We start from the raw sequence: 8,459 nt of genomic DNA, 5'->3' as shown, positions 1-8,459 counted from the left end.
ACCCTGCTGTATATTTAAGTCGTTCGGTGTTCCTGCTCAGATTCATGCTCATGTTCTTGTGTCATAGTTTTCATGGTTAGTCTTAGCTGCTCCCAGTTTAGTTTTGTCCCAGTTGGCTTTGTCTTTGTTTTGTGGTTTTTTTTCCCATCAGCCAAATAAACAGCCCACTTTTTGTTAAACCTTAATATAACACTCGCTGTTTCCTGCTGACACAGCTGGATACAGCAGCACAACATCTGTATCCTGACAGCTCAGAGAGCTGAAACATCTTCACCCACTGATCTGCAACTTCCACCTAACCTCCACCCATGCCAAACGGCAGGTTTGATTCCTGTGTCGGAGTCACGACTCATCCGCTGATGTCACTAACCAGCCAATCGGTGTCATGCAATCTGTTGATGTCACATTTTTGGCCGCGCCCAGTAGGTACTGATAAAGTACCTGCTACCAGGAACTGTGACCTGATAGACGACCCTAAAAACCGAGTCAAGTCCAGTAGATACCAGTGGAACTGAGGCTCTAATGTAGGTGGGTACTTCAGGGCCTAGGCTGCAGTCTGTTTTCAGGGGCCCCAGGCCCCTGTTTTCCTTACATTACATGATGGAACCACCAGTCCCAGGCTGCAGACGGTTTTCATCATGCTGTCGTTAACAGTCAGAAACCCTGTCAGTGGTCTGAGCTATGTGTAACAGTGTTTATGTGGTATTATTCCAACAGTTCGGCCCAAACAGACTCCTCGACTCTGCGTTGTGTTGTGTTTTTAAGAAGACAAAGAGTCTCTGATCGATCGTTGCCACTTTATTTCCTGAATGGAAACAACGGTGTTTTATCAGTGCACAGGCTCGCCACACACCACTCCGCACAGCACACTCTCGTATGGCTATGGCAGACTGGCAGCGATTACTGCAGCAATATTACAATTTCTAATGTACAATAAAATAACTGCAACAACAAATGATGTACCTGAATGGAAACAACGGTGTTTTATCAGTGCACAGGCTCACCACACACCACTCCGCACAGCACACTACGGCAGAACATCCCATTAGCATTCCGCTTTAGCATACAGTTTTACACAATAATAAACAAATGAAAAGTACATAAAACTGGTGTTGGACATGTGTCCACTGTTACGGATTCAAATATTGGGGATGGATACAAGAGGAAAAACCAAAATAACCACACTGGTCCGGCCGGGTTGAGTCAAACGATGATTTTAATGATCACACGCGTGGGAGATGGACACCGTACGCAGACAGCATCAGATCTCAAAATGGTGGAGCATTGATCAAACTCTTATAGCCTCTCGTGGCCCCCACCTAATCATAAAAGCCTAAACATTCACATTCTTTCTCTCACACCGCGCCTAAGCTACGACCTTGGCTCCCTGTTTATCTGCTCCTGCTGAGATGGGGCAGAAAACCTCTCCAGTATGTTCTGTTCTCTTCTAATCAGACAAATAAGGCGATGACTTTCTGCGAACAGTATTAACTCAGCAGTATAATACATCATAAAACAATATCATTCATTCACAATAAATCAGCAGTCTAATGTAATGCAAATCAGTTTAACAAATGCAATAGTTATCACCTTCTTCTAATTCAGGAGAATAATGCAAACTAAAACTACATAATAATTCACAATCTTTAATTAGGGGTCTAACATGGCATAAAATAATATTATAATCCCACAAAGTCCAGGCAGACCCCAAATGTTTTGCAGCAAATTGGCAGATCAAGTGGCAGATCTACAGCAGTTTACCCGTATGAATCTAATCCAACTTTATTTATAGAGCGCTTTAAAAACAACATGGTTGACCAAAGTGCATTCCAGTAAAAAACAGAGATAAAAGTTTTAAAAAAACATACATTAAACAGACAAAGAAAGTTAAAAACGATAAAATAAATACATAAATGAAAAAAAAATTTAAAAGATAAAAAAATGAATCAGTAAATTTTAAAAGTTTTTAAAAGTGATTTAAACATTTCAAGTGTTGGGGCCAGCCTAATATGGAGGGGAAGTTTATTCCATGATTTGGGGGCCACAACAGCGAAAGCTCAGCCCCCCGGTGTTTCAGTCTCTGGGGACAGCATTCAGAGATGGTCTTTCCCTTTTCACATAAATGGCCTCCTTTTTTATATTATTCTTTTTCCAATTATATTTAACCTTTTCTCTTGACACCGCAGGGACGGCACTTAATTTCATTGTACTTATTACCAGTGATGGGAATAACGATGTTATCTAACTGATTACTATTTCTATCGTTACAAAGCCGTTACCGTTACTGACAAGAAAATGCGGTTGCGTTACTATTTTTCAACAAACAGACGGTTGAAGCTGTCTTCACATCATAGTTCAGTTGCACGGAAGTAGCTGTAAGTAATCTGGACGCTACAGCGTTTACCAGCTGCGCGCTCCCGCGGGCGGTAATCACGATCACTGTCTAGCACAGGGGTCGGCAACCTTTCTGATGATGAGTGCCATCTAAACTTTCCTCAGAAGTCAGTGTGCCATTTGATTGCATTAGCAATAAATTCAATAACACTCTATATTAACGGTTACACACTATATAGAACAACTTTATAGGATCATATTTGTTTGCAGATGTTGGCAGCTATCAGCTCTTTTGAAACCAAAAGCAACAAAGACACTTTTTATCCAAAGCAGCAAATGAACTGTACAACAGAAAATACAAATGCTATTTATGGTCTCCTCACAACAATGATAAGAAAAATAAACTGGGCCAATATGGCATGTCTGTTAATACAGAGACACATGTTAATGTGATCTCTGGTCTCCCACTCAGAGACACAGGTCTCCGAGTGTCCAGCATTCAGACCTGAGGACTCATGTGAGAGAAAATCTGCTCACACAGACATGTAGAGCCAAATCCTGTCAATAAGGCCTCTGCAATGTTCTGAAGACCTTGTCAGGTAGTGATGTCCAGCAGGTGAAAATGCAGCTCCATGAACACGCACAGCTGTGGATTCCAGCTGCTTCGATGTTGCATTAACTGGCATTAACTCAGCCAGTTAATGCGAGACAAACCCAGCTGCTCATTAAAGATTTCTGGTTTGATCAGAAAAGAAAATATTGGTCCAAACACCTGAAAGTCCCAAAAACACATTGTGTCTCTAGTCTACGGATGTATCTGTGTATCTCCGTGGTGCTGATGCTGTGCTGAGCTGACAGCTGCTGAAGCATTTGAAGTGTCGGAATGTGGAAAGCTAACAGCGTCCCTCTCATCAGTAGGCTAAGTTATTTTTAGCCAATTACAAGTTGAATCTGGTAGTTGGGGTTGTTAGCTAAGATACTGTCATTAAGAAGCGGCACAACTAATGTGTCTATGCGAGCTGATTTGTGATGTGTACCGCTGGCACGGCCATTTATTTTTTAATGCACCTGCTCAAATTAATTCACTACGTGTCGTGCCCAGGGCTGGACTGGGACAAAAAAACAGCCCGGGCAGTTTGATTAGAGACCGGCCCACCAGGTATTAAAGCCATAAAGCCTTTGAATGAAAACAAACGCTGTTGTGACAGTGATGTACAGTCTTGTTGGTATATGTATGATTTCTATACATTTTACGTCAGATAAAAACTTTGGTCGTAAGATTCAGATAATTATTTAATAACAGCTAGATATTTTAAACGAGAATAAGAAAGAAAATTATTTCTTTGTGCCCCCCTTTCCCTGTTAATGCCCTACCTGGCCCCCTGGCAACACTTTGCTAGACCCGCCCCTGCACAGTTACCAGCTGTCAGCTACATAGAAAAGGATCCTGGTGTTATTTGTCTCTCAGAAATATGGAAGAAATATAGTATCATCAGAATTCAAGTATTTTTAGACATTGAATTTATAACACTGAATTTTTATCCTCCAAATTTCCCTGCAAAAAATTCACCTGCAAAAATTCACCTGCAAAAAATTCACCTGCAAAAATTCACCTGCAAAAAATTCACCTGCAAAAATTTGCCTGCAAAAAATTCACCTGCAAAAATTCGCCTGCAAAAATTCAACTGCAAAAGTGGTGAACTTGAATGACCCAAGCCAGAGCAATCAGCACTAGATCGAGTCGAGCGGCTCTCAGCCAATTAAATTACGCTGTTTGATCACATGACACCGTTAGCCAGCAGTGTGTCTCCTAAAAGAGAGCTGTTTAAAGGTGAGTGATTAAGTTTTTCTCCTAAATAGAGATTATTACAGAACGCCTAGTCCTACTTAAAATCCCATTTATTTTTATTTTATTTTATCATTTACTCGAACTAAGGAAAACTTTGACTAACTCAAAGACAATTTCCACGCCTCCCCTGCCTGTCTGCAGAGGCAGTTTTGAATTTAGGAGCAGCAAGATGGAAGCGGCAAACCCTGGCGATTCTCCGGTAAGTATATTGTTTTTTATCTTCAAGTTTGTCTTTTGAAACCTTAATTTTATTTAAATGCATTGCTCACGTATAAAGTACACAGACGGGGTCTTTGCTCAACTCGTCTGAGGCGTGTCTCACTAAGCGCTACATGCTAGCATCCTGCTAACCGAGCTACCCTTTACATGCTGTGCTTTAGAAAATAGGATACTCGTTAAAAAAAAATACTCCGCAGATATTGATAGATAGACGAACACTGCAAATATAATGTTGGAAACGAGAACGTCCTTTGGTGAAGGGGTAAAATACACCATGAATAAAGCCATAGAGTGAATGGCTGCCATGGTTGCAGAACGGCCTGATTTAATGACAAGAAAGGGGAAGAGTGAGGTGAAGTGAACCAAAGCCACAAAACACGGTCAGACAAGGCGGCAAAAGGGCAGTGATCTGTCCGTCAGTATGAAGTTGGTGTGTGCTTTGGTGAACAAAAACTCGAGACCGGTAGCAGGAAGATGGGAGACTCGTGTTTCACTGGAATAGTGGTGAATTAAAACATCCTTTGTTGGGGACATTTAGGTGTAAATGCATCCATACAGGCAAGACAGAGGCAGACCAGACAGTGAAGAAAACAAGGCAAACATTAGAAATATTAAAACGGAAATATAGGATTAATATAACATACAATTAGGGAAAATGTAAGGAACGCAATGTAAATGATATTGTAAAGTCATTAAAACAGCATACTCTGATTAAAAGAAACATGTAATTGGGTAGGATAATAATAATAATAATAATAATATTAAAAAACATGTACAAGATGGGTATGTATACTTGTACCCAGAATTTAACAACTATAAAGTTGTAGCATGCCAGACCATCTTGATTGAATGTAACTTCGCTCCACACAAGTTTTATGGTAGACATATTCATATTGGTATCTAATAAATGATTAATCCTTAGATTTTATCGAACGTTAATTTATAAATTGTTTCTGTCTTTATGTGTTTGTTTCAGATTATGCAAGATGAAATTATTCAGTCAGCAAGACACTTGCTGCAGTTGCTGACATCATCCAACTGAACTGCTGCTGTGATGAATCAGAATACAAGGTTTACTTTAGCAAGACTTATGAGTTAATGCTACATTTAACTAAATTGTTATATATTTTGTGTCCAATATTGTCTCCATATGATTTTGTTTGTTGCAACATCTTGCAGAGAACAGAGTCAAGGTGGCCAGGGTACCAGCTTGGTCAACCCTGAAAGACCATCCGTTCATCAAGAAATGACCAGGTGAAAAAGTCAAACTAAACACTCTGCATGAGCATTGAATTTGGGATGCAACTTTATATCTTACCTGCTCTACACTCAGGGCTTGAATTACAACAACAGTCAATCACATAAAAAAAATATACTTTTGGTAGTTCTGTGTCTCTGTCTCTCTCCTCCAAACCCAGATGGCTGCTGGTACTGAACCGGGTTCTGGTTCTGCTGGAGGTTTCTTCTTGTTAAAGGGGAGTTTTTCCTCTGCACTGTCACTTCATGCTGCTCAGTGTGAGGGATTGTTGAGGTTGAGTCCATATGTCCTGCGAACAACTGCTGGGCAATGACACCATGCAATCTTCTGGGATTCCTTAGATAGAAAACCTGTGAACTGCACTTGTCCTTGGTCTTCACAGCTCACCTTTTTACTGTTTATTGAATCAAAATGCTCCAGTGACATGGATTCTATATTGTAACTGATGTGATGTTCTATAAAGTGGTTTTAATAAAAAAAGGCAAAAATTATTTTGTTTCTTTATTCAATTTTTGAACAGTGATACTCACTCAGTAAATGCAAATTATTTACACGGCAGTGCACTACAGGCATAAATCTAGACCCCTAGATAAAACATTATGGCATTATAGCAGTGACTACTCCTCCACAGTAGCAGGTGGGATTTTTCTTTTTTGAGGACGGCTCCTTTTACCTGTCACTACAGATGGTCTGTGTATGTTTTGATCAAGAGCCTTTTTTGGAGCAGCTGAAGAGGAGAAGTCTATCTTATGGCCAACCACTGACTGTATCTTGGTCATATTACCCAGCAAAACCCAGTATGCAGGTTCATCTGTAACAGTCCTTGTGCCACAGATCAACACTGTTGCTTCTACATTAAACAGAAGAGCAGTGACGTGGGTGCAGGTCTCCACGACTCCGGCCTTACAGGTGCAGTGGGCGGCTTCAACCTTCCCTGTGATGCTCACAGTGACCCGTGGCTGCAATGCTGGTTCATTCAGTCTTTGAGAGTGCAGTACCTGAAACACACACAGACAAAGTTAATTTAAAGACAAGAACTATGAGCCAAGTCCGACATAAATGTGTTTTATCTACTTAATCATTAATGTAACAAAGTGTTTAGAAAGTTAGCACATACATGTAATTTTTCATTTCTTTATGTGTAAATCTGCCTGTTCTCTGTCAGAAACCTGCCTGCAGAAAATGAACCTAAAGTATGTAATGCAAGGATGTCATCACTTTAGAGATGGAGAAAGCATAAAGTGACAATTATGAATCACTTAATATGATGAGGAGATTCTGCAGGTCATTAATCAATGTATAAAATTAAAATAAAATGTATTTTTAGTGACACAAGATACAAATATGGAAGCAAGATGTATAATCGCTCAGTTTGGGGAAATTGTGGGTAGCCTGCAAGGGCCTCAACTTCTCCATTCCCACAATGTGCAACAAATGGGCACAGCTGATCTTCAACAGTGGAACATTGGCCAGTTACTTCCAACTTTAACGCAGCTTGTAGTCTTGGAGAGCAGCACACCAAAACTGCATGCACAACTTCTGCTAACAGTGGAAACTGATTAAGAAATCCATGCAAACAGATTCATAAACCGAAAGAATATTATTTTACAGGATTAATGATCATATCAGCCGCTGGCTGATCACAAACCCTGAGGGTGTATACGAGAATCAGAAGAAGCAGAGGGAATATCCCGTTTAAGTTTAGATACTATTTGTAAAGATATTGACCATATCCTTTTCTGAAAGTGTGGATATAATGGATGGGGTAAGGTACTGACATGCTACAACTTTATAGTTGTTAAATTCTGGGTACAAGTATACATACCCATCTTGTACATGTTTTTTAATATTATTATTATTATTATCCTACCCAATTACATGTTTCTTTTAATCAGAGTATGCTGTTTTAATGACTTTACAATATCATTTACATTGTGTTCCTTACATTTTCCCTAATTGTATGTTATATTAATCCTATATTTCCGTTTTAATATTTCTAATGTTTGCCTTGTTTTCTTCACTGTCTGGTCTGCCTCTGTCTTGCCTGTATGGATGCATTTACACCTAAATGTCCCCAACAAAGGATGTTTTAATTCACCACTATTCCAGTGAAACACGAGTCTCCCATCTTCCTGCTACCGGTCTCGAGTTTTTGTTCACCAAAGCACACACCAACTTCATACTGACGGACAGATCACTGCCCTTTTGCCGCCTTGTCTGACCGTGTTTTGTGGCTTTGGTTCACTTCACCTCACTCTTCCCCTTTCTTGTCATTAAATCAGGCCGTTCTGCAACCATGGCAGCCATTCACTCTATGGCTTTATTCATGGTGTATTTTACCCCTTCACCAAAGGACGTTCTCATTTCCAACATTATATTTGCAGTGTTCGTCTATCTATCAATATCTGCGGAGTATTTTTTTTTAACGAGTATCCTATTTTCTAAAGCACAGCATGTAAAGGGTAGCTCGGTTAGCAGGATGCTAGCATGTAGCGCTTAGTGAGACATGCCTCAGACGAGTTGAGCAAAGACCCCGTCTGTGTACTTTATACGTGAGCAACGGATTTAAATAAAATTAAGGTTTCAAAAGACAAACTTGAAGATAAAAAACAATATACTTACCGGAGAGCCGCCAGGGTTTGCCGCTGCCATCTTGGCGCTCCTAAATTCAAAACCGCCTCTGCAGACAGGCAGGGGAGGCGTGGAAATTGTCTTTGAGTTAGTCAAACGTTTTCCTTAGTTCGAGTAAATGATAAAATAAAATAAAAATAAATGGGATTTTAAGTAGGACTGTAATGA

At 40.0% G+C, this 8,459-nt stretch overlaps 1 long non-coding RNA gene across 1 annotated transcript; it reads left to right on the top strand.

The window, feature by feature from the left end:
- The first annotated feature begins 3,978 nt into the window (after nt 1-3,978).
- On the top strand, nt 3,979-6,132 carry LOC146379979 (uncharacterized). Its single transcript, XR_014801264.1, has 5 exons — nt 3,979-4,165; nt 4,325-4,382; nt 5,379-5,473; nt 5,582-5,656; nt 5,821-6,132. It is a non-coding gene; the product is annotated as an uncharacterized LOC146379979 (long non-coding RNA).
- Nucleotides 6,133-8,459: the final 2,327 nt, after the last annotated feature.

The sequence above is a fragment of the Perissodus microlepis genome, chromosome 9 (genome assembly GCF_051167445.1).
Source record: "Perissodus microlepis isolate ML-2025 ecotype Zambia chromosome 9, ASM5116744v1, whole genome shotgun sequence".
In the NCBI taxonomy this organism is placed as follows: domain Eukaryota; kingdom Metazoa; phylum Chordata; class Actinopteri; order Cichliformes; family Cichlidae; genus Perissodus; species Perissodus microlepis.
The sequence above is the reverse complement of the archived record's forward strand: the minus strand, read 5'-3'. Positions and strand labels throughout refer to the sequence as shown.